Below are 20,543 nucleotides of genomic sequence, written 5' to 3' on the forward strand. Positions count from 1 at the left end.
ATTGAAAGATTTCCATCAATATGCCTCAGGTCCCTATACCAAGTGAAGTGCTCATAATGTTTAAAGACATTGAACTCACGCAAGTAAAATTGCACTGTGGCTGTTACCAGGGTTACAATGCCTTATGGAGTGAAACGAGAGCAGAACGCATTCACAAGTGCACGAGATCAACTTCTTTCCAGGGATACTTGCATATGTACATTTGAGTGTGTATGTGGTTGTTGAAGGGGAGGGGGCAAAGGAAGATGTGCAGCGAGACGGTTGTAATCTGCTGAGACAACGGGGTAACATTTTGTGCACCGCTACCAGACAAGATTGCTGAAAAAGGGTAACTGAGCCACTTAATACACACTTAGGCTCTGCTTCAAAACCTAGCAGCACTCTTGGCATCATAGAGCGTTTGGTTCAAATACTTTTTTTGATCATCATAGATGCATTTGAATCTTCAGTTCAACCTGCGGTTTTGGACATTGTAGTTCTTACATTCGATTGAAATAGAAGTTTTGGATATAATTGACAACAATTTTGTTATTTAACTTTTTTGGTACCTTAGGTATCTTAATTTTAATTTTTTTTGGACGTCCTTGTTTATATATACATTTATACATATATACATCTATATTTTAAATTCAGTTAGAGATGCGCAATATATCAGCTGTCATATTGGTGTTGGTAAGACAAGTAAAATAAGCCTATATCATATGATCAAGCCAATGAAGTCAAGCCAAATATGACCTCAGTTTTGTTCTCACCTATTGTTAATCACAAATGAATTCAAATGGTGACTCAGGACCTTTAACTTTTTTAAACCATGGCACATGGTATTTTTGTTAAGTGTTCATTCTAAGTGATAAGAATTGTGAGATAAGAAATATGTGCCTTTTCTTTAATTAAACAGTTTTCTGTTTTAACTTGATATCAATTAAAACATATAATGTAGATTGGGGCTTTTATGTTGTTACTTTTTTAATTACTCAAAATATTAATCAGTATCTAAAATTGGGCAATATGTCATTAATGTACGACTTCAAATTATAACTAATTATCATGCTTTCCATATAGTTGCATCGCAAATTAAAACCCAGCGTAATTTAATTATTTTAGTAAATATTTATAATTTTTGTTCAGATTTTAATTTAGCTTTTGTTTTTAGAATTTCAGATGTCATTTGAATTTTAGCTATTTTTTATTACTCTTTCTTTTTCAATATTTCTAATTAGCTTTAATCTATATTTATTTGAGTTATAGTTTTAGTCATTTTAATACTTGTTTTATTTCAGTTAGTTGCCAAGCTAATATTTTGTAATTTAATATAGGGTTTTTATTTGAAGTTTTTCAACAAATATTTATATTTAATTTGATTTCAGCTATATTTTAACTAACACGATTATAATTGTATTAGTTTTATTTGTAGTTAACAATAACAACACTAATTCAAAAAAAGTTCTGGTAGTTTCTATTTTCTTTTTCTTTCTTTTTTTTAGGTAAGTTTGACATGTATTTCTAATTCAAGTAGAATTCTAGACACATTAAGTCTATTTGAAAGATTGATTCAAACATAATTTTTGGGCATTTGGGCACATTCAAATGTTGCATTTTTGATCATTTTATGCATTTGGACATCATGGTTTGAATACACCTATATAGTTACCTGTTTCCAGACTGTCCTGTATCTTAAAGGTTAACACGCTTGCTACTAACTCAAGCGACCATTGCAAATATCTGTGACATAGTCCACACGGCTGTGTGGCTTTCGTTTTTCTGTGCCAGGGAAAAAACGTTTGATAAACAAGTGAATAAATTAAAAGGGGGGAGGAGGGGAAGGGATGACAAGTTTTTCATCAGAAAAATTTAATTTCTCACTTGATCACACACAACAGAGAGTGAGTGGTGTGTTTGTGGACGTACGTCTTTTCTCATTCTTTCTGTGTGTGTGTGTGTGCGAGCACCTGTGAGGGTGTGTGTGAGGGATTATTATCTGTGTTGTCTTTGAAGCATTCATCCTTGAATATGCGTGCATTAAAAAATATTTCTCTCCTCCATTTTCTTGTCTTTGTCTCTGCTTTACCATATTTTACTTTCTCTTTTTCTTCACTCTTCTTTTCTGCATCTCTTTCAAATACCCACACACACTGTTCTGTCTGTTTGAGCCTCCATAGTACTGTATGTACAGCTCTTATTGACTCTTCATTGGAGGAAAAACTATATAAGGAAGAACTAAAGTAAAGATTTTTGCTCCTCCTCAGTGTGACAATTGCTCTCTCTCTCTCTCGCTCTCTCTCTCGCCCTCTGGGAGCGATGCCCCTGGATCTCGTTTTAAAGGGCTTTAATTTTTAATTGAGCTCTATTCTCACCCCCCGTCTTCCCAGACACCCCCCATCATTCCTCTCTCCTCTCGTCTTCGCTCCAGGCTGGCTCTGAGGGCTACCAGATTTCACTCAGTCATAATAAATAATTCTAATATCTACACACACACACACACACGCATCGACAAACACACCCAGTTTCGACTTTTTTTCCCCTGGAAAAGCCCAGCTGTCAGTGTGGTGTGAGTGCAGTAGTTCAGATGGAGCTGCTCTTTCTCCTCTCAATAATAAAATATGCCAGTAAAATGTCATTCCCTCCCCTAAGAGCATGACAGAGGAAACTGATCGATTCACATTAGTTGTTCAATTGACTTTGGCTTTAACTTCCCTGCCCGTTTGCTCTCTTTCCTTCACTCTCTCCTCGGTCTCTCTCTTCTTACATTTTCGTTTATTTTAAGGAATGGTTCACCTGAAAAGAAATACTCTGTCTTCATTTACTCGCCCTCGTCCCAGACCTGTATGACTTTCTATACTGAAAATGTTTCTCTCTGCTGCACCTCTCAAATTGCAATCGCATGTCTCTATACAATACGTCACATGTGAGAACCAAAGTTGTTTGGCATGTCATATTTGGGAGGACACGTCATGTTTTGGTGTACATTATACAAAGGTATGAGTTTCAGCTAAAAAAAATAATTCTCTTGTGTGCAGATATTCAAGTGGTTTAGTTTTTAATTTGATTATTAATGAACAATTGTCCACTAATAACTCTTTTGATCATTTACAGAAGCATTATGTACTGTTTATTTTAGCAGGCTTTGTTGTTTTTGCCTTTTGATGGAAATATCTTTGAAATGTACTCATTTTTATTTTATACGTATTTATTAATTTTAGTCAATTTTACAAAATATACAGTAGTAAAAATACTATTATATACTTTACAAAATACCAAATATTGAAACATTATTTATTTTTAATACTTGTGTAAATAATACTGGTATTTGTTATGCTTATTTTTATTTTCATATTTATGTATATGTTGAGTATATTGACATTGTACATTTTTTTTATATTTATGTATAGGGTGAGGATATTGGCATTTATTTAGTCAACCAATGTTGGGAAAAAATGATCATTCCTTTTCCACAGGAAAAGAATGGCTAGATATTGATTTTGTGTTTAAAGTGAATGATCTGTGAAAGATGCAAATCAACCAACATTTATTTACCATCATCGGTTAATAAATAATTTTTAACAGCGGTTTTAAAAAAGACACATGATTCACTTCCTTTCAAACATTAATTTAGCACATTTTCATTTTTGGGTGAACTCTTCCTATAAAGGTGTTACAGATTTTTATTTTTTTCGCTTTCAAAGTCTGTTTGTTTCTCATGATTCATTCACTGTGGTTTCCTGTCTTTTCTTTTCTCTTTGTTCTCTGCCCTCCTGTCCCTTTCTTAAGAACAGTATAGCTCTGTCTTTCTCTCTCTCTCACTCTTTCTTTCTTTCTTTCTTTCTTTCTCTCATTTCTTCTCTCCTGTAGCGTTTTGATTTGATCTGGCTGCCAGTTCCAATTCTCACCTTCTTTACAGTGATTGCCGTCATTAAGTCCCTTTTTCGCTTTTTTCTTCCCTTTTTGCACACGCACACACAAACTCGCACACACTTGATCACTGTGCCACGCTGATGCGTTCGCCCGCTTTTTAAAGCACCCCACTTTTCCAGCTTAGCTTCTTTTTATCTGGTTAAAAACGTTTAGACCAGCAAGATTCTAGCTTGATGCCTTACATTTAAGCAAACGTTTGTCCGGTCTGCAATTGTTACCTTATCTCTACTAACGCTGCAGGCACCTGGCTATCTACAGTGTTGTATCGACGCTAAATCAATGCTGAATCAACGTAACTGCATCATTCAGGACCGATGCGCTTATCTGAGTAGCCTGTTTTTTCAGATGGAATCCCAATTTGGACTTTTGTTGTGGAGAAGAGAGAAACAGACGGATGGGGATGTGTGCGTGCACAGGGGGAAGGTGGAGAGCGAGGTCAGAGGTCATTGTAAGAGAAACTGACGGCATAAATTCATGGGGGGAGGTTTGCTGAGGTTAAAGGGGGGTTTGGTTAGTTGGGGTTTAGGGGTTAAGCCTCTATAGGATTGAGTCTAAAGTTAATATCCAGGCGGCCCACCAGCCCTAGGACACACAAAAACCACTCTCGCCCCAGTCTATGAATCAACAACAGGTCCTTTGACTCCGATCCCACCGCTAAAGCATATGTGAGTGTGTGTGTCTTCAGATTAAAACCTTAGCTGGGAGTTTCCCACTTCATTTTATATCCCTTTAAAAAAGTCTGTTGTTCCTTTTCTGTAAGGAGACATGCTGCAGCTTGATCCTGTCACCAATGTGAGTGGCATTCTGTGGGTATTTCTGTCCGGATGGCGGCATTTACCAGCCTTTGCGGTCGTACCCTTGATGTCACACCTCCTTGTTAGACGCACACACGCCTCATATGCAGCTCTTTAGAGCACATGGAAACATTTATCTTAAACCTTCATTTCTGTCTAATTAACAAAAACGAGATTTACAACTGGCTTAATTTAAACCACCGTTACACATGCTACACACATGTGTGCATTTATCTGCCGTCGCATGTGTGCATTTGTGTGTGCTGCTATGAAGACAGACATAAATTCTCACCGGTGTCACTGCAATCACGTTAATTAAAGCTCAGTGTTGAGTGCGAGTGTGTGTTTACGTGACTTTTGGGTCATCGTTAGCTTCATGTCAGTCTTCTTGTTCTTTTATGGGTGCTTTTGTTGTGTGTTGTTTTTTTTTATAAGTGTCACGGTGCACACAGCAGGGAGGAACAAGGACACGCAGACGAGGATGTAACTCAAAACAAAAGACTTTACTTAAGACATCACGGCAAGACAGGGCAGGACAAGGCAAGGCAGACATCAAACACAGGGGAGTAACGAGTAGACCAGACGAAATGGCACTACACAGACAGGACTTGAATACTAGGCTAATTAACTCAAACACACCTGGAAACGAATAAATGACATAATGACATAACGAGGACAGGAAACAAACCAAATATGGGCATGAAAACACAGGGAGCACACGGAAACACAAGACACACACAACAGAGATCTGACAATAAGGAGGCACCATTGGTAGTCCTGCACCACTTGTTGCAGTTCAGACGTAACCTAAAAAAATAGCATTTTAGGGACTTAGTAATTCATTCCATATCACCACGTACTAACCAACTGCGACGCAATGACATTTTAAACAAGTAATTTGTCTGTCCACCTCGAACATGAAAATTGTGCGTGACAAGACACAATCAGTCATAAAATGCACTCTACCAGTCAAAAAAGTGTGTAGATGGGTTGTTTGCATTCTGTTTGCACAGTCCTTGTATTTTCATGGCTTTTGTCTTGCTTCTCTAGATGGCATAATTTTCATGGTTTTTCTAATGAAACTTGAGGGATTTACCATTTATATGTATGTATACAGAGTTTCTTAACTGCCGTATTTTCTCCCTGTCCATTTTTCTTGCCCTTTGGTCCAGTGATATTTCAATACTTGTTTAGGATGACACAGTTGCAAAACTCTGCATTTATGTATTTGTTTAAAAAAAAAAAAGTTATTACTTTTATTTTTTTATATTTATGTTTGGGCTGATTATTTATTTGTTTGTTTGTTTATATGTTTAATATTCATGTATAGGTTTAGTATATTGGCATTTACATTTTAGTTAGTTGATTAATATATTTATTTAGGTTATAGGTTGAGTATATTGACATTTATGTTTGGATTAGTTAATTTATATTAATTTTGTTGTTTTTTAAAGTTTTTTATTTTTAGTATCTGTTTGGTACTGTATACTGAGTACTGTATATTGAGTATATTTTATATTAAGCTATTTCTATATATTTTTTTTTTTGTTATTTGCTTATTTTAGTTATTGATTTATATTATTCACCTATATTTGGGTTATTTTTTAATGTTTATAAGTTAATTGTTTATTTATGTATTTAGTCAAATAAATGACTCCTATTTTCTATCACAAGAAAAAAAATCTTAGTAGTTTTGAACGCCATTAGTGTGGCTAGATATTGATTTTGTGTTTAAAATAAATAATCTGCAGGAGGTTCAAATCAACCAGCTAAATTCTGTGAATGGTAAAAAATACTCCAAGAAGTATGTGTGTGATGCTTCAGCATGTAGATGTGTGTGTGAATTCTATATATAATTCTCTTGAAGCTTGTCGGGCCTCATTATGGCAGGAGGAAAAAGCAACAACTGACATGAGCTCTAATCTCCCATAAGACCTTATCGGCCATATACCACCACACAATCTGTGGCCTTTAAAAATACTCACCTCTATAAAATGAAGGGATGAGGAGTTTGACTGACTGAGAGAGCTAGCGATAGAGAGAGAGATTGTGTGTTATGGATTGAAAATCCAGGAAAGGAGGGAAAGAAAGATGGAGTGATAGAGTGAGACAGGAAAAGAGAGGAGAGGCGTGTGTGTGCTGACAGCTCCTGCAGTCTCTGTGGGGTTGGTATGTCATCCCTGACATTTGGAACAATATTGCGCTAGTATGAGTCTACAACACACACATACATATGCACATCCCCATCTCTCTTTGTCCTGCGGATGTGTATAAGGAGAGGTAGATTTCTCTCTGTAAACTATGGTTTGTTCTTCTTTACAGAGAAAGAATGGTATAAGGCTGTTTTTGTGCATTTGAGCAGGTATAATGTCTTTTTCTCTCTAGGTAAACTCTGTTCTGCTGTGTAGTTTTATTGAGTGTTATGTCCATATGGATACAATATATATGATGTGAAAATCACATGAGCTGGAAAAAGCATTGACACGCAGACTCTTACACAGTGTGTGTGGGTGTGTGTGTTTTACTCGTACAGTATTAAACTGGAAATATTTGATTGTTATTGCAGCTAAACACACAAGTGCGTTACTGTAAAAACAATGTCTGTTATGTAATAATGCAATAATTAGGGTAAACGTACCTATTAAGCTCACCAAAATCTACATTGAGACATTTTTAGTGCACAAGATATTGGTTTCAGTACAAAAAGTTATGTTAAAATAAAATATTAATCTCTCACACAAAAATATTACATTTTATTTTAAAGGACAAAAGCATTTAAATTAAGATTAAATTAAAAAAGACATCATTAAATTCAAAAAGTCTGGCTGTGCTTTAAGCACACTCCTGTTCCCATTAAGCTCACATCATGTTTTATTAAAAACTATTGTTTATTTTAAGGAAAATTTTTAAAGAATAATTGTACAATTTTTTTTTTGTTTTTTTTTGAAGGTACAAAGTCAATCACAAAAAACAGAACACTAGAATCAAGTCGATTAGTTATATATTCATAATGAAGTGTCATCTAAGCACATATCAACATCTAGACTAGTCCACGTTCAGCTAAATAACATACTCAAAAATCAAATAAAACAAACCTATAAAACATTTCATTCATGGGGATGAACACAGAGACTAGCCTCATTATGAAACCTCTTTTTAAATGGATGTCAATTTATCTAGAGTCTCTAAAGACTGGAATACACACATGATTCTTCCCCAGAATTTCCACAGATTTACAGTCTGGAGAAGTTGATGATAGTTGCCAAAGATCAGAGCCAGTCTGCAGATTGAGTCGACAGAATCCATAGAAAATTGATTAACTTACTTAAAGTGACAACCATCAGTTAATATTTAAAGTCTGTTTATGAAGTATTTACATAGACGCTTAATGTGGAAGAGCTTATCACCGTTGCACTCGCATCTCGCAAAAGAGAGTTGGATATTTAGAAAGCCATTTAAAATTATTCTAAATTCAACTTTGAAAAAACATGTCTCAACTTTTTGGCGGGACGGGTCTCTCCTCATTCCACTGCATCTCATGTTTTTAAATTAAAAATGTAATGTTACTCTTTGCGATTGGTTTTCCGTGCTTTGTATTAAATTAAATTGTATATACATGATGCTTTTCTGTTTCTAATTGTTTAAGCAGCTTAATTAATAATTATATATGGTTAAACATTACTTTAAACATTCTACACATTTTTCAAAGATAGTCGTGTTATTTTATGCTTTGAAGAACCGTGCATTAGTAATATTTTGCTCGATGCGTCCTCTTGTGTCCTCAGGAGAGAAGCCAAAAGCTTTTTTTCCACTCACTGAAATTATGCCTTTTAAATTCAAATATAATTCAAATTTTGATAATATTTCTGTACAAAATTCGAATTTAGTTTTTCAGACATTTGACAGCCCTAGTGTGCTTAATGGGTACGTTTACCCTATTTTATTGTCTGATGTTTTTATGCTTAAAGGAAATGTTAAAATATGTTCTCCTAGAACAGCTTAAATGATATAGTAGTCATTCCAAACCTGTAAGACAGAAATCAAGACATTTTTAATGAAACCTGAGAGGTTTTTGTCCTTTCTAACCAAAACTTAGAAAATCCAAAAATCATAAAGGCATTGTAAAACTGAGTCTTGTGAAGAGATCTGACTGCTTTATATGATGAACAGATTTGTTATTTATATCTAAACAATGATCAAAATGCATAGAGCACATAACATATGCAAATACAGAAGTCAGTGAGGTTTGTTATATCTTATGACACACATGAGCATCCGTGTTTACCATGATAATCTCTTTGTATGTGTAATATGAATAAAAGTCCATATTTCTGGTTGAACTACTCCTTCAATATGTGAAAATAACTAAGTAAGCATTTATTCAGTGTAAACAGTAAATTGGGGGTGTTCGGGAAACTTTTTAAAAAGTACGTAATTTGCAATTGTGTTTGGACCCTGTCCAAAATCACACCCTGGATGTGGATTTGTGACAATTTTGGGACTATTAGTGGTACAAAAATTAATTACACATCACTGGTGAAGAATAGGGTTGTTATAGTTAACTAAAACGAAAACTGAAATTAAAATTAAAACCATAAAAACATATTAAGTGTAAATGTTTGTACAAAACATGTAAAACAAATACAGTGGCATGCGAAAGTTTGGGAACCTCTTGCAGAATCTGTGAAAATGTGAATAATTAAAAAAGAAAAAGAGCTCATAAAAAATGCGTTATTTTTTTATTTAGTACTGTCCTATTTTACATAAAAGATGTTTACATATAGTCCATATAGGTCATACTTAGAAGGGAGAGGTTATTATGTGAGTATAGAGAGCATAAGTAAAAAGTAAAGTAAAGTAAAGTCGTGACGTATTGTCAAGTATGGTGACCCATACTCGAAATTGGTGCTCTGCGTTTAACCCATCCAAGTGCGCACGCACGCACGCACACGCACACACACGGAGCAGTGGGCAGCCATGCTGCGGCGCCCGGGGAGCAATTGGGGGTTCGGTGCCTTGCTCAAGGGCACCTCAGTCGTGGTATTGAGGGTGGAGAGAGCGCTGTACATTCACTCCCACCACCTACAATCCCTGCCGGCCGGGGACTCGAACCCGCAACCTTTCGATTACGAGTCCGACTCTCTAACCATTAGGCCACGACTTCCCCACTAAGTGGACGTCCATGACATGTGGAGTCCCACAAGGCTCAATTCTTGCACCGCTCTTGTTTAGCCTGTATATGCTCCCACTAAGTCAGATAATGAGGAAGAACCAAATTGCAAATCACAGCTATGTTGATGATACCCAGATTTACCTAGCCTTATCTCCAAATGACTACAGCCCCATTGACTCCCTCTGCCAATGCATTGATGAAATTAACAGTTGGATGTGCCAGAACTTTCTTCAGTTAAACAAGGAGAAAACTGAAATCATTGCATTTGGAAACAAAGATGAAGTTCTCAAGGTGAATGCATACCTTGACTCTAGGGGTCAAACAACTAAAAATCAAGTCAGAAATCTTGGTGTGATTCTGGACTCAGACCTTAGTTTCAGTAGTCATGTCAAAGCAGTAACTAAATCAGCATACTATCATCTCAAAAACATTGCAAGAATTAGATGTTTTGTTTCCAGTCAAGACTTGGAGAAACTTGTTCATGCCTTTATCACCAGCAGGGTGGATTACTGTAATGGTCTCCTCACTGGCCTTCCCAAGAAGACCATTAGACAGCTGCAGCTCATCCAGAATGCTGCTGCCAGGATTCTGACTAGAACCAGAAAATCTGAGCATATCACACCAGTCCTCAGGTCCTTACACTGGCTTCCAGTTACATTTAGGATTGATTTTAAAGTACTTTTACTTGTTTATAAGTCACTCAATGGCCCAGGACCTAAATATATTGCTGATATGCTCACTGAATATAAACCGAACAGACCACTCAGATCATTAGGATCGAGTCAGTTAGAAATACCAAGGGTTCACACAAAACAAGGGGAGTCTGCTTTTAGCTATTATGCGGCCCGCAGTTGGAACCAGCTTCCAGAAGAGATCAGATGTGCTAAAACATTAGCCACATTTAAATCAAGACTCAAAACTCATCTGTTTAACTGTGCATTTGTTGAATGAGCACTGTGCTATATGTCCGAACTGACTGCAATGAATTTTAAGTATAATCATTTTCTTTAAATTTATTTTAAATCAATTTCTATATCATTTTAAAATTCCTTGTTTTTATTATTTTTATTTCCATGTTTTTATTGATTTTTAATGTCTATTTCACTTTCTTTTATGTAAAGCACTTTGAATTACCACTGTGTATGAAATGTGCTATATAAATAAACTTGCCTTGCCTTGCCTTGCCATATGACAAAAAAATAGCTGAAATTATTAAAATAACCCCATTCAAAAGTTTGGGAACCCTTGGTTCTTAATATTGTGTGTGGTTACCTGGATAATCCACAACAGTTATTTTTGCTTTGTGATGATTCTTCAGGAGTCCCTTGTTTGTTCTGAACAGTTAATCAAACAGAATCAAGGCAGATTCTTCAGTTTTCCAGCATCTTTTGCATATTTGAACCCTTTCCAGCAGTGACTGTATGATTTTGAAACCCATCTTTTCACACTGAGGACAATTGAGGGACTCAAACACAATTATTAAAAAAGGTTCAAACATTCACTGAAGCTCCAGAAGAAAGAGAAAGAGCCGGGGGGTGAAAACTTTTGGAATTTAAAGTTCAAGGTAAATTGTACTTAATTTGCCTTCCAGGAAACATGCAAGTATCTTCTGCTGCTTCCAAAGGGCAGTACCAAATGAAAAACAAATATTTCAACAAAATAAGAAAAATTTGGACAAGTTTTCTTAATGCATCGTGGTGGTGATGGCGCAGTGGATAAGACACATGCCTTTGGTGTGAGAGACCCGGGTTCGAATCCACTGTGAGACACCAATGTGTCCCTGAGCAAGACACTTAACCCCTAGTTGCTCCAGAGGCGTGCGACCTCTGACATATATAGCAATTGTAAGTCGCTTTGGATAAAAGCGTCAGCTAAATGAATAAATGTAAATGCATCGTGTTTCCTTCTGGAGCATCAGTAAAATGTTTGAACCTTTTTTAATAATTGTGTTTAACTGTGTTTTATTGTGTTAGTTAGCTGGGGATTTTTTTAGTTTTTTTTTTTAAACCAGTCAAAATAACCCAGCTGCAGTTTGATTGAGATTAATTGGAATGCACAAGGAAAAAACCATGATTTCTGAGAATTGTAATTACAAATGAACTCTTCATATGCACTGGGCAACAAGACAAAGACAGTGATTTTTGCAGTGTGCAGATTGTGAAAAAATTGTGAAAACACATGCACACAAACTGTTCGCTGTAGTGGAAAGAGAAAGAGATTTTCTTCTTTGTTCTTAAAGTACTCTGTCGTTGATTTTGTCCACCACCCAACACTTAAACCAGCGTAGCGTTAACAGAACATGTGTCTGTGTGTGTAACACATTATTTAAGGGAAATATGAGATATTTTGTACAATGACAAATGTGGTGTTTTTCACTGCTGTATTCATGATTTGGCTCTTTGTTTATGTGTAAGTATGCATGTTTATAGTTAAGGACAAATGTGCTGAAAAATGTTTCCAGAAGCTACAAAACCTGCTTTTAGTGATGTTCTCAAAAATAGTATTATATATAAGAAAAATACTGTTTCATTATTCAAAAAGTAATACTGTTTTAGTATTCAAAATGTATTTAGATATAGATAGTGAAGTAAACGTACACTGTAAAATAAATAAATAAATAAATAGAATAATGTTTTAGATGTTTTAGAAGGCATGCTTATTAGCATGCATATTACTAGCATATTGGCTGTTCATTAGTACTTATAAAGCACATATTTTGCATCCCTAATTCTACCCAATACCTAAACAACTACCTTACTATTAATAAGCAGCGAATTAGGAATTTATAGAGGTAAAAGTCGTAGTTAATGGTTTGTTATTAGCGAGAATTGGACCTTAAAATAAAGTGTGACCGGAAGTCCTATTTTAGTCTTTCTACTTAAAAATGTCATGTTTAATTCAATGTGTTACCTGTCTTTTTTAATAATTTGTCATATTTTAGTTTCTGAATGAAATTGTTTTATTTAGTGTATGTGGATGAGCAGGACAGGTTTTTGCCTACATTGGGGACTAAATGTCAAAAGGTTATTAAAGTCTGAAATTGCCTACAATAAGCAAAAAATAACAATAACAATAAATAGTGACTAGATGTAAAATGCACAATGGCTTTTGTTATAGAAATGTCTAGGTTTGTTCGCTCAATATAAAAACAGATGTAAAGTCTCCGCCATCATAAAAAACCTGTGTGTGAGTGTTTTAGCACTGGGTAAAATACAGTTTGCTGCAAACGACTGACCAGTTTATCCAGGAATAGCTTCATCATGCTTTAAAAAGCGCAATTTCTAAATGTCACTTTTTACGTTTTAGGCAGAACTAATTAAGGTGTCCTGTCAAATCTTATTCCAGGCCTTAAATTGAATGCATTTGTAATGGGTTTAATTATGCAGATATGTACCTGGACATAGCGTTCTTCTAGTTTCACCACATTGTGGATGGAGAGAGCGAGTGAGTTTGTTCAGTTAGCTGAGTGTACTCAACTAATTACAGCTGTGAGCGTCACAGCACTAGAGTGCTAATATTATTCCACACGACTCCGTGAGTGTGTGTGTGTGTGTGTGTGTGTGTGTGTAGACATTAATTCATACAGACCCACTAAATGAGTCTGTGTAATTAACAGAATATGGAAGTACATGTTCAACAGAATGCAAAAGCCATCTATCACATACTAATGCACACGGAAAACACATTCGCTTTCTCTGGCAATATGGTTTCCATTAGGATTGAATCTCAGAGCTTTCGGTTTCAGGACTGAATACTACAGTATGTGTGTGTTTGTATTTTAGTGCATGTGCCCTCCAGCCAGTAAGTGTGTGTGCATGGACCGTGCGCATCCTTCTCGGTGTGCTTTAGCTTCATAAAAACGCCACTCAACTTTCTCATACTCCACAATGAAAAGCAGCTGCGAAGACTTTGATTCATGCACACACACACGTCTATTTCACCTACGTCTTTCTTACACACACAACCGTGCCCTCTGCCAGCTGTTGTGTGCCCACTCATGAAAGCTTGAAAGCAGCAATAATAGTGTGAATGTTTGCTTTTGTGTTACGAACATGTGTTTGATATGTAGTAATGGTTTCTTTTGTTGTGTTTTGCAGTGGGCAGTTCTTGTTCTCCCTCTGCTGTCGGAGTGCAGTGCTGCAGCCACCACTTGTTGCCTCAGTGGCTGATCCCGGGTCAGTTTTTAGTGATTATTTATATATTTCAGTATCGACCCGTCTCTCAGCCTGATGCCTCTCTAATCCTGCGCTGATGAATGTGGCGATGTCTGCCGGGGGACACCAGATACATGTGTGTGGCGATGCACGTACACACACTGATGTACAGCAGAGAGCTTGTCATAATTATGTTGCATCAATGGCAAAACCTGCTGGGTGAATGTGAGGCTACACACATGCATTTCATACAGGCAAAAGAAGATTAACGCAATCCATCTATGTATCTTTTCATCTCATTCTCCCTCTTTCAGTGGTGGCAAATGTATTCAGCCACTGTCCCATTTCCATTCATTGTTTCTGGGTTTGTCTCTGGAGATCCACCACCACCTTCTGTTGGAGAGCAAAGGAAACAGGGTCACTACAGATGGAGGGAGAGTTGGAGTTGAGGAGGGGAAGGAAAACGAAAACAGGAAATATGAAGACAGACGATGAATAAAGTCAGAGAGAGATGATGGTTAAAGAGGGAGTTCATCCAGAAATTAAAATTTACTCACCCTCAGGTCATCTAAGATGCAGATGACTTTGAAACAGATACTTCTCTAGTGTAATACTAGAGAAATTTAGTATTACATCATGACTCCAGTTCATCAATTAACATCTTGTGAAGTGAAAATGCCATATTTGTACAAAACAAACCCATCATTAAGGCGTTTTAACTGTAAACCATCACTTCTGGCCAAAATACCAGTCAATAATAACGCTTCCTTCAATGAAAAAGGCTATCTCCGCCGTATTTGTTTGGAACTACTTTGGACTGTTTTTTGTCTTGTAAACAGTGCTTGATCTGTGCATATTTCTCTCCTGATTCAGTCGACTTTTTCATTGAAGAAGGCAATATAATAGATGGACGTCTCCTATTTAAACCGAAAGCAAATCTCGATGCATTTGTTTCTTACAAGCACTCAGTTTTTCACTTCACAAGACTCGATGAACTCTTGTGGATTATAAATCAGATGTTTGGACTCTCATTCTGACGGCACCCATTCACTGCAGAGGTGCAAGTGATGTAATGCTTAATTTTTCTAAATCTGTTCTGATGAAGAAACAAACTCATCTACATCTTGGATAGCTTGAGGGTGAGTACATTTTCAGCAAATTTTCATTTTGGGGTGAACTATTCCTTTAACAAAAGAAGAAAAGCCTTATTCAAAATGCTGGTGTATCAGAGACAGACAACTTATGGTGTGAGTGAGTGATTTTTACAGGCGCTTCAGTTTTATGAGACCTATCTAACGTAATGTTTCCTACTCTGCCAACACTTTGCTCTGTTGACTGTCAAGGTAACTCCCGTAAGACCACAAGCCTGAGGTTGAGCAAATGCATACATGATGCATTCACACACACAAAGTTCTCAGAACACTCGCCATTTGCTCTCAATTCAAACTCATAGCTGTCTAGGAGACACAATTGAGACACTGACAAGATCTCCTTTGTGATTTTTCTTTCTTTTGACCGGAGACAAGTTGGATCCCTCACTGATTCACTCAATGTAATGAGTCATAACACTTGAATGTTTCTGTTTCAGGAGCAGAAAAAGCCTGAATGGAAATGTCACAATATAGCAGATAATGAAACTATTGTGCACGGAAGGTGCCATAGTACGCTTTCTACCCATAATTCTTTCCCTCCTTCTCTTCAGGTTAGTCATTTGAAGAGGCGCAGGTGCTGTGCTGAGGGTCAAGACGCTGATTCAATCTCAGCCCTCGAGAGAGTGTGAGAGAGAGAGAAGATGAGTGTGAGGAAACAGACAGGGAGAGCAAACGCTGCAGATGAAAAAGAGGTGGGAGGCTCACATCTCGCAGGTGGAAGACAGACAGACAGACAGGAAGACAGGCACCATAAGGGGTTTATTTGGTTGCTAGAAGATGGTCGATATTCTCTTAGGACTCAAACTTTGTAAATAGCCCACTCCAGGGAAAGAAAGAAGAAAGATATGGAATCCATAGGGAACCCGTGTATTTCAGCATACAGCACCCCGTCTCACACATGCAACACATTTGTAATGAAGCTAAGATTGGATTTACGGAAGTCCATACTTCAGCTCACACATATAGTATATACAGTGGGTACGGAAAGTATTCAGACCCTCTTACATTTTTCACTCTTTGTTATATTGCAGCCATTTGCTAAAATCATTTAAGTTCATTTTTTTTCCTCATTAATGTACACACAGCACCCCATATTGACAGAAAAACACAGAATTGTTGACATTTTTGCAGATTTATTAAAAAATAAAAACACCCATCCAGACATCCATTCACACATACATTCAGTGTGGACATTACTGACCTGCGGCCCACTCTCATTGCCACACACTTTAATGGCGACTGATCTCTGTCTCGTTTTCCCTCACTCTCTTTCTGATGGTTTCAGAAGGCAGAACCCGCTGCGTGAACAGACGGTATTACCATACAAATCAGCGAAGCATTTTCTCAATGTCTGCGCCACACGCACACAGACACGCGCTCTATCACACACTGATTTCAGATTCAAACATCAGATGCAAACTCTATTCTGTTCTCCTGTAACTACGGAGGCCAGTTTGGATCACAATTATCATCACACATAGACAGGAGATCCCTGATACACACATAATACACAACACCGGAGACTGACAGATAGATAGATAGAGAGAGCAATCATGTCTGCAGTAATACGGGGTTTGTTGGCAGTGTATTATGAGAACGAATAAAATGAGATGGCAAGTATGTATCTGCAACTGTTACCAAAACTAGATTTTTACACTTTCTGAGGTTTGAAGAAAATATGATTGGTGCTTGTCCCTGTAAACTTACTGGCATTATGCAAGAGCATCTGCATATGACATCACCCACACTGATACTGTATGTGATGTACTGTGGCCCAGTAGTGCACAACACAACGAAATTTCCACAACACAACGTATAGGACTAATTTTGTTGTGGTGTGCTAATTTCGCTGTGTTGCACATTGTTTCCATTGTGTTGTGCTAATTTTGTTGTGTTGAGACTTGTTTCCATTGTGTTGTGCAAATTTTTTTGTGTTGAGACTTGTTTCTGTTGTGTTGCGGCTTGTTTCCGTTGTGTTGTGCGAATTTTGTTGTGCTGCGGCTTGTTTCTGTTGTGTTGCACCTTGTTTCCGTTGTGTTGTGCTAATTTTTTCATTGTGCTAAGGCTTGTTTCCGTTGTGTGGCGACGTGTTTCTCTTGTTTTGCGGCTTGTTTCTATTGTGTTGCACCTTGTTTCCGTTGTGTTATGCTAATTTTTTTATGTTGCGACTTGTTTCCGACCATTGTGTTGCACCTGGTTTCCATTGTGTTGTACTAATTTCGTTGTGTTGCGACTTGTTTCCGTTGTGTTGTGGCTTATTTCCGACCATTGTGTTGGGGCTTGTTTCTGTTGTGTTCTGGAGATTTCATTGTGTTGTGCTCTATTGGGTCACTGTACTGATGGGATAACATACATTATTCAAATACTATATCACATATTTGCATTTTCCAGGATACACCTCTGGATTAATAGAGTGTTTTCCATTCTCAAATAGATTGTGTTCATGCGCTTGTTTTAATCCATGCATTATACAGAGAGTGAGAGATTTACACGTCTAATGTAATATACATTATTTCATATATATATATATATATATATATATAGGTGTGTGCATTTTTTGTTTTCTATTTCATTTTGAGCCAAGGAATTTAATTTGGTACACCACTAGCCAAAATTTGGAAGTCTTTGAAAAAGTAAAATAACACATTTCTTCAACTAATTACAAGATTTAAGTACATATCTCAGCTATGTGCCAAAGTTAACTACTTCTTGAACATTAAGGGTTGTTTAAATCAAAAGTTTGAGACATATTTTGAGACAATGTTCTGAAAACGTCTTTTTCTTTCCAACACCACTGCTAATAACAGAAAGAACCAAGTGACCTAGCTGACACACAAAAAAAAATGGGAAAGAGCGACAGAAGAAATTAACGACAAAATCGAAACATTCATTAAAGGCTGGGGAAGATGGAGAGAATGGGGAAAAGAAAACAAACAAGACATCTGTCCGTCGCTCTCATTGTTTGCCGTGTCCAGTTTCTCACAGGTTGCTCTGCCCCTTTATGCAGCAGATGGGAAACACACAGAGAGAGAGAGGAAGGACGAAAAACAAGAAATGAAAACAGGAGGGAAGATTTATATCAGAACCCTACTGTTAGGATTCTCCATCATTGCCACAGCGACTGGTTACCTGGCAACGGGATACACAATGGTGCGGTAACCCTGACAACAGTGAAGTGGTCTGTCTGGCCAAAGACAAGGTTTTTAGATGGACAGAAGAGAATCAGATGGCAGAGAAGAGGTGAAGTGTGTGGGTGTGTGTGAGAGAATTAGTCTACTAACTTTATTAAAATCTCAATATATCCATTCATGAGACTGATATTATTATTGACACACACACACACACACACTGACACAATGTTGTTTCAGTTCAATAGCGCTTTATTGGCATAACTGTCAAAATGCAAAATGCCATAGAAAGGCAGAGTATAATTAATGAACGTGCACACAAACACACAGTGTGTTTAATGTACGCTGACAGGTGGATCTATTGCTGTTGTCAGTGAAGTTCTCTGTAGACATACAGGCTTGATTAAAGGGCTTGTGTTTTATGTGAGAGTCAGTGTTGTAGTACAAAACAAACTGAGAACAAACACAGCTATATACACACGGACATCTGTGTTCTATATATGTAATATGAGCCAAATATGCGGTTGTGTGTGTGTGTGTGTGTGTGTGTGTGTCAGTGAACGCTCACATAATGGTTTTTATGCAGGGATATACCAGGCAGAACTAAAAGCCAATGTCACAAGTTCTTACAATCACACAATCACAATCACACACAATCAGCATCTCCTCCTGCACATCCTTCATTCGCTTTATACTACTGTATGCATCATGGCATTTGAACTTTTGAAAATTGTCCAAGCAGACACTGGAAAGAAAAATCACAAATGAGATCTATTTAATATCGCTATTGTTTCTCCTGAACACTAAAGCAATGAATGAAAGCAAATTGAGACTGTTATGTCTCAAGTTGTTTTGTAAGAAAAAAGACCCAGGGAATTTCACATGTGGCTTCTCTAGTTTCAAAAGAAATCTCAACAATGTCTCGGACTGTGCTCAGATTTGCCAAGACGCAAATATACAGCATATGCTACTCAGGAAAATGCTGACTGCCTAAAAGCACTTCTTCTAAGTGGCATTACACATTCCTCTCTAGTAGTGGCTCTAGTAGATGAGTTAAAATGTTGTCTTGTTCCCCCATTCTTTGGTGGAATTTTAGGAAAAAAATCTGAGATGAAGTTGATACTCAAATCTGAGCAAAATCTAAGCAGTCAGATTTTCTATTCCTCAACCCTGCCGAGTAACTCTACTTAAATCAGGTTTATTATATTGAACTAAAATTAAAACTAAAACTATAGTGGGGCAAATAAGTATTTGATACACTGCCGGTTTTTCAAGTTTTCCCGCTTACAAAGAATGGAGAGATGTGTAATTTTCATCGTAGGTACACCTCAACTGTGAGAGACAGAATATTTTTTAAAAATACAGAAAATCACATTGTATGATTTTTGAATAATTAAAGGTGCCATAGAATGAAAAACTGTCTTTACCCTGGCATATTTAAATAATAACAGTTCTGTACATGGAAATGACATACAGTGAGCCTCAAACACCATAGTTTCCTCCTTCATATGTAAATCTCGTGATTAAAAAAGACCACTGAAAAACAGGCGAATCAGAACATAACACCGACTGTGACGCAACAGTCGGGATCACTACGCCCCCAACATTTGCATAAACCCGCCCTTGTTCTAAGCCGGCCGAACCATCAGAAGCTCTGCAGGTATTGTAAATAAACAAGCGCGGACAACAGCGAAAATAACAAAATAAATTTTATGTTCCAGGCCGTGCAGGGGTTGTGAAGTGCAGGGATGGGTTGGTGTCTGTATTCAGAAAGGCACAGAAAGCAAATAATGCGAGCCACTAAAGGGACATGGTTAGCTCCTTGCTAGCGGTAGCCTGTTACAGTACATACGATTTCACTCTCAGTAAGGAGAGATGAGGATGATGGCGAATGACTTACAGATCCTGAGCACCACTGACAAGCATCTGATCTTGTGAAATGTGTGGTAAGTACTGTTGCTCCATAATGTAAACATAGTTTGTGTGATCGCGTCTCTTGAAAGTGAAACTATAACGCGATCGATGGATCGTTCAAAAGCAGTTTCAATGCCTCGCATATTAATAACGGCTCCCTGATGCCCGCGTTTTATATACAGTATAATTACCCGACGATATAACTGCGAGAGAAAGTATTTAAATATATATTTTCCTCCCTGTGCTTCCTTCTTGCTGATGAGCCGTACTGTGAAACAGCCAATCAGAGCAGAGCTCAACATTGAGCAGCACTGTGA

The sequence above is a fragment of the Barbus barbus genome (genome assembly GCF_936440315.1).
Source record: "Barbus barbus genome assembly, chromosome: 1".
Classification (NCBI taxonomy): domain Eukaryota; kingdom Metazoa; phylum Chordata; class Actinopteri; order Cypriniformes; family Cyprinidae; genus Barbus; species Barbus barbus.